The sequence below is a fragment of the Muscardinus avellanarius genome (assembly GCF_963383645.1).
Source record: "Muscardinus avellanarius genome assembly, chromosome: X".
Classification (NCBI taxonomy): Eukaryota; Metazoa; Chordata; class Mammalia; order Rodentia; family Gliridae; genus Muscardinus; species Muscardinus avellanarius.
The window spans coordinates 81,970,631-81,982,002 of NC_137792.1; the positions used below are offsets into that span (position 1 = coordinate 81,970,631).

An 11,372-nucleotide genomic window follows, 5' to 3' on the forward strand; every position below is an offset into this window, starting at 1 on the left:
GTGGGCAAGCACTCAGACAGGGAAGGGACCTTGCAGAGCTCCAGTCACCAAGGGTGATTAGTAAGAAAATAGAGGGAGTCCAGGGTCTTTTACATTTTATTGTATTTATGTATTTATGTATTTATTTGTGGTACTAGGGATGAAACCCAGGGGCATTCTACCTCCAAGGTACACCCCTAGCCCTATTTTTTTTTTACTTTTATTTGCATTTATTTTATGCTGAATTTATTCCCGTGCCATTAGTTTTGGTTTCTTCAGTTTCTTCTGCGATATCTTTTTCTTCTGTGCAACCTCCTCTTCTGGTTTTGGAACAGTTTGCTCCTTCTCAGTGAGGATCATCTCAGTGTGGCAGGGGGAGCTCATGTACGGGTTAATTCTACCATGAGCTCTGTATGTTCGGCGATGCATCTTAGGGGCTTTGTTCACCTGGATATGTTCGATGACCAGAGAATCAACATCTAAGTCCTTAAGTTCAGCATTGCTTTCTGCATTTTTAAGCATGTGCAGCAGAAATTCTGCACTCTTTTTGGGACACCGACCTTATGTCCAACCCCGCTGTTTGGCCTGGGCACACCTACCAACTCCACCGTGGTAACGCCGGAATGGCACACCCTGCTTCTTTAAAGTGACATCTCTCAGATACTTGGTGGCTTTTCGGATATGCATACCCTTGATGGCCTGGGCAGTTTCACAGGTGATCTTAAAATGAACACGTAGATTTGAACCTCTTGATTTGCATGATTTTGTGGGGTTTTCTGGGTCAAGAGAGTAGGGAACTATTTTCACAGATCACTTCAGGCCACTTACAGGAAGAGCCCTAACCCTATTTTTTATTCTTTATTTTTTGAAACAGGGTCTCACTGAGTTGCAAAGGGCCTCATTAAGTAGCTGAGGCTGTCTGTGAACCGCAATCCTCCTGTCTCAGCCTCCAGAATGCTGGCATTACAAGCATGTGCCACAATGCTTGGCTCTTTTACATTTTAAAGTAAAGCAAAATTCCCCAAGGATACCACAAGCCTTCAAGAGATCTCTGACTCCGATAATCAACACATTGTGGGGTGAAACAAAAGGCTTGGGGTCTGTACTGGAGACAGGGCAGGCCTACAGGAAGAAATCCCCACATCAAAAGACCTGCCCCAGAAAGGGGGATCTAGTCAGGTGAGAAGATTGGTATAAAACTGTTCTCTATCCAACAACTCAGTGACTTATTTTCAATTCGCTCCACTATGTCACTCTCTATGACATAGTGCTTTAATCTAAGTTCTGTTTCTATCTTTCTGTCTTTGTAATAATAAAATCGCTTAAGCATATAGCAAAAAAAGAGGAGTTCTGGCTATTGTTTTCTACACATAGCTAAAACAAAAACCCATGGCTACATCTCACTGTAACATGCACCAGTACGCCTGACTTCTATTTGTATTTTTATTTATTTATTTGGTACTGGGGATTCAACCCAGGGGCATTTACCTCTGAGCTATACCCTCAGCCATTTTAATTTTATTGTGAAACAGAGTCCTACTAAATTGCTGAGGGTCTTGCTAAATTGTTGAAGCTGGCCTCCAACCTGAAATCCTCCTGTCTCAGCCTCCCAAGTATTGAAAATATAGCTGTGAACCACTGTGCCTGAGTCCTATTTGCATTTTTTTTATTTATTTATTTATTTATTTATTTATTTATTGCGGGTCTGGGGATTGAACCCAGGGGCATTTGACCTCCGAGCTACGCCCTATTTTTTTATTTTTTATTTTGAAACAGGGTCTCACTAAATTGTGGAGTGCCTTACTAAGTATCTGAGGCTGTCCACCAACCATGATCCTCCAGTCTTAGCCTACTGAATGCTGGGATTACAAGCATGCGCCACCACACCCCACTTATTTTATTTATTATTTGCGGTACTGGGGATTGAACCCAAGGGCTGTCTACCTCTGAGCTACACCCCCAGCCCTATTTTTTATTCTTTTGTGCTTGTTTGTTTTGTTTTTGTTTTGTATCTGCAGTACTAGGGATGGAACCCAGGGGCATTCTACCTCCAAACTACACTCCCATCCCTATATTTTATTCTTTATTTTGAAACAAGTTTGTGGGGAGCCATTAAGGCTTTCCCCTAGATTAATGTTTCTGACTCAGCTGACTGTCCTTCTCCCAGAGTCAACAATGTTTGGGGTTATGGAAAGTTCAAAAAGGTCTGAGAGAAGATCAGGTGGTGATGACACGAGGATATTGATTGATCTACCTTTAATGTATGTGTTTTGTATTGGTCTTTATTGTATTCCGGTAGTGATAGCACGAGAATGTTGATTAACCTGTAACTGTATAAGTACCTCTGGAAAAAGAAACCCAGCGTCGGTGTAGGTGCAATAAAGATGAGATTGACCCAGAAGTAGGTGTCAGCGCAATAGAGAATACTGACGTAGGTGTAGTTGTCGACTAGTAGGAAATACTGACCCAAGAACAGGGGTTGGCCAGTAGAGATAGTAAGCTGGCAGATCCCCCATGTTAGAATTAAAAATTCTTCATCCTCACGCATCTCTTCAGAACTCGTACTCTTGCCGGCTGGCTCTGGCAGGTGGTGCCCCATACGGGGAAAATTCTGAAACTGAGGATCCTGCGAAGGATACCGCTGAATAAAAAAGGAGCGCGCTCAAAAATTTTTGGTGGCGGTGTAACGTGGGAATTTTGTAATATATAATCGGTCACTAAAGTAAAGCTTTGTGCAAAAGAAACTAAGACAGAAAATGAAAGAAACTAAGATAGAAAATGAAAGTGCCTAACGTGTAAATAGTAATAGACGATAGGTCAGAAGATTAGTCCCCAACGTTAAGAGTTGTAAAAATCCAATGGGTCAAAAAATGTTGTAATATACAATGGGTCAAAAAATTAGTTTTTTGTTTTTTGCATATATGTTAGAAGATATGCTTTGTGTTACGCTTCCTAAGGAAGAAATTGCTGCTCAGTACCATAGAGATGAGTTGTTTTCTTTAATATCACTGCTTCAAGCAGATATAAATTGAAGCAGCTATATAGAAGGGTTCCTGGAAGCCCTTCTATATCCAGGCTACACTCCCAGACCTATTTTTTTTATTTTTGGAAACAGGGTCTCTTAAGCCAGCGCAGCTGGCTTCGAACCTGCGCGATCCTCCTGTCTCTGCCTCCCAAGCACGGGGATTACAATCATGCGCCACCATGCCCAGCTTGAAACAAGTTCTTACTTAGCTGCAGAGGGCTTCACTAAGTAGCTGAGGCTGGCTGAGAACCCATGATCCTCCTGTCTCAGCTTCCCAAATACTGGTATTACAAATTATGCCACCATGCCCGGCACTGGGAGATGTTTTTGAGAAACATAAAAAAAAAAAGAACACTACTTAAGCCGGGCATGGTGGCGCACACTTGTAATCCCCGCGCTTGGGAGGCTGAGACAGGAGGATCGCACAGGTTCGAAGCCAGCCTCAGCTTCGTGAGGCTGTCAGCAATTTAGTGAGACCCTGTTTCCAAATAAAGGATAAAATAGCTCTGGGAGTATAGCATGAAGGTAGAAAGCCTCTGGGTTCCACCCCCAGTACCACAAAAAAAAAAAAGAACACTACTTAGTGATAGGTCAAGTCCCCCCACATGACCCCACAGCGGGGACAGGAGGAGGAACCTCGGGAGCAAATGGAGATATCACAAGAATCCAGGTGCTTCAAGACTCCAGGCATCGCGAGGCAGACTCCAGAGGTCACGAGACTAGAGATGTTGCGAGAGGACCTGCATTCTAGCCCCACCCCAAGACCTGGCTATAAAATACCCTGACTTCCTCTCTGCCACCTGACTGCCGACCCACCATGACTCTGCTTGACCACGTGGCTCTGCTGTTCCGTCATCGGTCCCTTTCCTCATGGGCAGCAGACCTCGCCTGAAGGCGACGGGTCTGATTAAAACAGCATTGTTTTGATGACCTGGCTGGTGTTTACCTCCTTCGCAACTCCCCAGCTCAATTTTCAACGTCACACTTAGACCACTTGACACAATAAAAGAGGCAATAATATATATATATATATATATATATATATATATTTTACAAGTACAAACACTCAAGTATACTAAAGAAATTCTCATAGATATAACAGTTGTGAGTAGACAAAATGTATACATAAAGAAATAGGTCAAAAAGTTCAGTGCATGATTGGCACACTCTTGTAATCCTAGTACTTGGAAGGCTGAGACTGGATGATGGCAGGTTTGAGGTCAGCAGTAGACAATTTAGCAAGACTCTGTTTCAAAATTAAAGATAAAATAGGGCAGGAGAATCACAGGTTCAAGAACAGCCTCAGCGATGTAGTGAGACTCTTAGCAACCTAGCAAGACACTGTTCCAAAATAAAAAAGGGCTATGGGTGTAGCTCAGAGCTAGAATGGCCCTGGGCCTGATCCACAGTACCCCCCATATACACAAAATAGTAATAAAATAAAAATAAGGCGGGTGTGGTGGCACATGCTTGTAATCCCAGCACTTGAGAGGCTGAGACAAGAGGATTGCACAGGTTCGAAGCCAGCCTCAGCTACTTAGTGAGGCTCTCAGCAACTTAGTGAGACCCTGTTTCCAAATAAAATATAAAATAGGTCTGAGAGTATAGCCTAGCAGTTAGAAAGCTCCTGGGTTCCACCCCCAGTACCACAAAAAATAAATAAATAAAAATAAAATAAATAAAAGGGCGTCATTATAGCACATCCCTGAGTTCAATCCCCAATATTGAGAAATAAAAAACACACCAACCATGTATCACCACTGCATATATAGTTCAGTACATATGCAGGTCAGAGAGCCTAGAGTTCTCATGTCCAAGGCAATAGAAATGTCCTAGTTTTCAGAGGGAAGGAGAGAGAGAGAGAGAGAGAGAGAGAGAGAGAGAGAGAGAGAGAGAGAGAAACCAGTTTGCCTTCCATTTACTGTTCTCTACATGTCCAGAAAATTTTGGATGGTCCTTTCCCAACACTTAGATGAGGGCCAATCTTCTCCTTCTAGTCCATTTAGACAAACAGGCCAAACTCCTCCAGAAACACCCTCATATTTGCACATAAAATAATGAAAATAATGCTTTACAAGATTTCTGGGTATTGGTTCCACCTATCATGGTGCAGCTGCACCAATCCCTTTTCTAAAATCTGGCTTTTTACTCCTTTAGGTAGCCCTTTTTTCCCTGCAATGGGATTTCAACATTTGGAATTGTATTCTTTTGGACTGTATGGGTATATGTTACTGAGGATTGGATCCAAGGGCATTCTATCTTTGAGCTACATCCCTATAAAGAATTTTTTATTCCTTATTTTGAAACAAGGTCTCACTAAATTTCAGAGGTCCTCCCTAAGTAGCTAAGGCTGACCTTGAACCTTCAATCCTCCCTTCTCAGCCTCCCAAATACTAGGATTACAACAAGTGCCACCATACCTGGCTAATCTTTTGGATTAATATGTGTGTGTGTGTGTGTGTGTGTGTGTGTGTGCGCGCGCGTGCGCATGCGCGTGGTACTAGGGATTGAAACTGGAGGCATTCTACCTTCCAGCTACATCCCCAGCTCGATTTTATTTCTTATTTGGAAACAGGGTCTTACTAGGTTGCTGAGTGTCTCACTACATTACTGAGGCTGGCCTCAAACCTGCAATCTTCCTGTCGTCACTATGCCTGACTCTGATCTTTGGATTATGATTTTGGGGGTTTGATCTTTCTGGATTACAGCATTTGGGGTTATTTGAGATTGTGTCTTTCAGAATTTTGATCAGCACTGACTAAAGGGACATAACTAGGTGCAACAACTGATTGTAGATTGGATCCTCTACTGGAGGGGGAAATGCTCTGAAGGAGATTAGAACATCAACTGATATAATTGGAATGTAGGCTGACAGGTTAGATAAAAACTATTGCAACAGTGCAAATTTCTGAAGTTCATAATTGGGCTGTGGTTCTGTAAGAGACTACTACCATATTCTTTTTTTTTTTCTTTTTTTTTTGGGTCTGGGAATGGAACCCAGAGGCATTCTACCTCTGAGCTACAACCCCAGTCCTATTTTTTTTTTTTTTTTGTGGTGGTGGTACTGGGGATGGAACCCAGGGGCCTTCTACCTCCGGGCGACACTCTCAGACCTATTTTATATTTTTATTTGGAAACAGGGGCTCTTAAACCAGATGAGGCTGGCTTCGAACCTGCCAGATCCTCCTGTCTCAGCCTCCCAAGCACAGGGATTACAAACGTGCACCACCATGCCTGGCCTCCAGCCCTATTTTTTTATTCTTTATTTTGAAAGAGGGCCTCACTAAGTTGTATAGGATCTCACTAAGTAGCTGACGCTGTCCACATACCGCGATTTTCTGGTCTCAGCTTCCGGAATGCTGGGATTACAAGTGTGCACCGCAATGCTCGGCCAGCCATAGCTATTTAGTGAATCCCTCAGCAAATTATAGAGACTTTGTTTCAAAATAAAAAATAAAAAGGAGCTGGGCATGGTGGAGAATGTTTGTAATGCCAGCATTTGGGAGGCTAAGACAGGAGGATGGGTTTGGTGACAACCTCAGCTACTTAGGCCCTTTGCAACTCAGTGAGACCCTGTTTCAAAATAAAGAATAAAAAATAGGGCTGGGGGTGTAGCTTGGATGTAGAATACCACTGGGTTCCATTCCCAGTACTGCAAAAAATAAAATAAAATAAAACTAACTAACTAAATAAAAAGGACTGGAGTGTAGCTCGGAGATAGGATGCCCCTGGGTTTAATTCCCAGCACACACACACACACACACACACACACACACACACACACACACACAGAGAGAGAGAGAGAGAGAGAGAGAGAGAGAGAATTAATTAATTACATGGGGTAAAAATTTAATAAGTAAACCTAAGTAAAGTGTGCATATATGTCCTTTATATTGTTCTGGCACTCTTTCTATAAGTTTGAAATTATCTCCAAATAAAAAGTTAAAAAAAAGCCAGACATGGTGGTACACACTTGTAATCCCAGCATTTGGGAGGCTGAGACAGGAGAATCATGGTTTGCGGACAGCCTCAGCTACTTAGAGAGGTACTCTGGAATTCAGTGACACCCTGTTTCAAAATAAAGAATAAAAAGTAGGGCTGGGGGTGTAACTTGGAGGTAGAATGCCCTGGGTTTCATCCACAGTACTGCAAAAAAAAAAGTTAGAAAAGAAATCAAAACATTGATCCTTTTTTTTTTTTTTTTTTTTTTTTGGTGGTACTGGGGGTGGAACCCAGAGACATTTTACCTCCGGGCTATACTCCCAGACCTTTTTTATATTTTATTTGGAAACAGGGTCTCACTAAGTTGCTGAGAGCCTCACTAAGTAGCTGAGGCTGGCTTCAAACCCTGCGATCCTCTTGTCTCAGCCTCCCAAGCGCGGGGATTACAAGTGTGCGCCACCACACCCGGCTAACATTGATCCTTTTTAGGAGCAAATGCAAACAGAGATGGAAGAGTGCTTTCACAGGACAAGGCACATACTGGATATATTAAGAATGTTGTTGAAGCCGGGCGTGGTGGCACACACTGTAATCCCAGCATTTGGGAGGCTGAGACCAGGGGATCGCGGTTCACCGCCAGCCTCAGCTACTTAGTGAGGCCCTCTGCAACTCAGTGAGACTCTGTTTCAAAATATAAAATAAAAAAAGGGCTGGGGGTATAGCTCGGAAGTAGAATGCCCCTGAGTTCCATCCCCAGTACAGAAAAAAAAAGAATGTTATTAAAACCTGGGCGTGGTGGCGCACACTTGTAATCCCAGCATTTGGGAGGCTGAAACAGGAGGGTGGTGATTCGAGGGGACAGCCTCAGCTACTTAGTGAGGCTCTTTGCAACTTAGTGAGACCCTGTTTCAAAATAAAAAATAAGGCTGGGGGTGTAGCTTGGTAGTAGAATGCCCCTGGGTTCCATCCCCAGTACCGCAAATAAATAAATGAATAAATAAATAAATAAATAAATAAATAAAGTTCTTGATTGATCAGAAGCATTCAAAAATGAATACCTCACAGATGGTGTAGTGATGAGGGTTATTTCCTGGGTGATGTATTAGATAAAGGTTCAGGTAAGGTAAGGAATCTCTGCTGGTCTCCTACCAGAAACTGTTATAGGCTTCTTGAGGTTATTGCCTCTTCCCTTCAGAGATCCACTTGATATTACAATCACACCCCTGAAAAGTATGTGTCATGGATTCCTAAGCTCTGAGTATGTCAAATTTTTCCTGAAGTCCAAACAACTTTATGCAAGCTGTGTTGAAATTTACCATCTTATCTCTATGATTGAGCAGACACTGAAAAATGTGAGAACACTCCCACAGCACCCTCACCAAATGATATGATTGTAAGCAACACATAATCTCCTGAGGATGATATCCATGAGAATGCCTGCCTCATTACATCTGCCTCTAATTAACAAAATGACTCATCAGTAATCTATGATGGTTCATTTTTGTTGCTACTGCCTTTAAGTTTTTACACCCATTCATTAAATTAAAAAAATGTTGAGTAGCTACTGTTTGAGGGATACTGTCCAGAACCCTAAAGATAGATACATCAGTAAATAAAATAGGTAAATCTCAGCTGGGCATGGTGGCACATGCGTCTAAGCCCAGTACTTGGAAGACAGACAGGAGGATCTCAGGTTCGAGACAAGCCTTAGCAACTTTAGTGAAACTCTGTTTCCAAATAAAAAATAAAAATAAGGCTGGGAGTGTAGCTCAGAGGCAGAATGCCCCCTGGGTTCAATCCTCAGCAGTATGCGCATAGGCACATACACACACATACACACACAGACACAGAGTAAATCTCTGTTTTTGTGGAGTCTAGTGGAGGAGATAGATATTACACAAGTAAACATGTCAGAGATTACCTTTGTAAAAATCAACATTTTATTTTTTGTGGTACTGGGGATTGAACCCAAAGGTATTCTAACTCCAAGCTACACCCTTTTCTGATTTTATTTCTTATTTGGAAACAGGGACTCCCTAGGTTAATGAGACTCTCACTCCTTGCTGTAGCTGGCCATAAAACCTATGATTCTCCTGTCTCAGCCTGCTAAGTGATGGAATTACAGGTGTGCTTCGCCACTACACCCTGATAAACTCAACATTTTATTTATTTATTTTTTGTGGTACTGGGGGTGGAACCCAGAGGCTTTCTACCTCCAGGCTATACTCCCAGACCTTTTTTATATTATATTTGGAAACAGGGTCTCACTAAGTTGCTGAAAGTCTCACTAAGTAGCTGAGGCTGGCTTCAAGCCTGTGTGATCCTCCTGTCTCAGCCTCCCAAGCGCGGGTATTACAAGCGTGCACCACCACGCCTGGCTAAACTCAACATTTTAAAAAGATGATAGAAAGCCGGGCGTGGTGGTGCACGCTTCTAATCCCAGTGCTTGGGAGGCTGAGACAGGAGGATCGCACAGATTCGAAGCCAGCCTCAGCTACTTAGTGAGGCTCTCAGCAACTTAGTGAGACCCTGTTTCCAAATAAAATATAAAAAAGGTCTGGGAGTATAGCCCAGAGGTAGAAAGACTCTGGGTTCCACCCCCAGTACTGCCAAAAATAAATAAATAAATAAATAAATAAATAAATAAATAAATAAATAGATTATAGAGCCAGGTGTGTTAGCACACACCTGAAATCCCAGTACTTGGGAGACTGAGGCAGGAGGATCACAGGTTTCTTTTTTTTCTTTCTTTTTTTTTCTTGGTGGTACTAGGGTTCCTGGAAGCCCTTCTACCTCCGGGCTACACTCCCAGACCTATTTTATATTTTTATTTGAAAACAGGGTCTCCTAAGCCAGTGCACATGGCTGGCTTCAAACCTGCACGATCCTCCTGGCTTTTTTTTTTTTTTTTTGGAAACATGGTCTCACTAAGTTGCTGAGAGCCTCACTAAGTAGCTGAGGCTGGCTTCGAACCTGCGTGATCCTCCTGTCTCAGCCTCCCAAGCGCGGGGATTATAAGCGTGGGCCACCACTCCCAGCTCCACAGGTTTCATTGCCAGCCTCAGCTACTTAGTGAGGCATTCGAAATTCAGTGAGACTCTGTTTCAGAATGAAGAATAAAAATTTGGTCTGGGGTATAGCTTAGAGGTGGAATGACCTGGGTTCAATTCCCAGTACAGAAAACTGTTTTGAAAAAAATTAAAAGCCGGGCGTGGTGGCACATGCTTGTAATCTCAGCATTTGGGAGGCTGAGACCAGAGGATCGAGGTTTATGGCCAGCCTCAGCTACTTAGTAAGGCCCTGTTTCAAAATAAAGAAAAAAAAAAAATAGGGCAGAGGGTATAGCTTGGAGGTAGAATGCCCCTGAGTTCCATCCCCAGACCCACCAAAAAAAAAAAAAAAAAAAAAAAAAGCCCTGAAACTGAGTGGGGTGGCACACGCTTGTAATCCCAGCATTTAGGAGGCTGAGACAGGAGGATAGCGGTTCGCAGCCAGCCTCAGTTATTTAGTGAGGTCCTTTGCAACTCAGTGAGATCCTGTTTCAAATTAAAGAATAAAAAATGTGGCTGGGGGTGGAGCTCGGAGGCTCCTGGTTTCAACCAAAAAAAAAAAAAAGAAAGAAAGAAAGAAAGAAAGAAAGAAAGAAAGAAGTACCCTGCCAAGCTGGGTGTAGTAGCACACGTTTGTAATCCTAGCATTTCGGAGGCTGAAACGGATCAGCTACTTAGTGAGGCCCTCTGCAACTTAGTGAGACCCGGTTTCAAAACAAAGAATAAAAAATAGGGCTGGGTGTGTAGCTCGGGGGTCGAATGTCCCTGAGTTTCATCCCCAGATTCGCAAAAAAAAAAAAAAAAAAGAAAAAGAAAAAGAATGAAAGAAAGAAAGAAAGAAAGAAGGAAAGAAAAAAGTACCCCAAAGCCGTGCATGGTGGCACATGCTTGTAGTTCCAGTACTTGAAAGGCTGGCAGGAAGATCGCAGGTTGCGGCCAGTCTCAGTTACTGAGTGAGGCCGTTCCCAACTTAGTGGCACCCTGTTTCAAAATAAGAAAAATTAAAACTCAAGCTGGGGGTGTAGCTTGGAGGTAAAAATCTCCCTTGCTTCAATCCCCAGTACTGCAAAAAAGAAAGAATAGAAAATGCTTGCCAGTTCTCCCCATCGGGCAAACTCAATCTGACGCCACAGGCAATGGAGCTCAGTGATGCAGTATACACAGGCCAGCCTCACAGAGTGCAGAGCAGAGTGGAGAGTGGGGCTAAAGCAGCAAACCAAAAAGGATGTACAACCCAGTCTTCAGTTATCCCTTCCATTTTTTTAGTACAATATTATTGAGAGCCCACCAGAGAAGACCACTCAGACTTAGTTTAAGCCGAATAGAATGTCTTTTTTAGCCACCCGGCAACTATAACTACAATGTGTTTAGTCCTG

General features: G+C 42.8%; 1 pseudogene across 1 annotated transcript; it reads right to left on the bottom strand.

The window, feature by feature from the left end:
- Positions 1-225: 225 nt before the first annotated feature.
- On the bottom strand, positions 226-765 carry LOC308279162 (large ribosomal subunit protein uL22-like; annotated as a pseudogene). The gene has a single exon. The product of its transcript is annotated as a large ribosomal subunit protein uL22-like (transcript).
- Between the last annotated feature and the right edge of the window lie 10,607 nt (positions 766-11,372).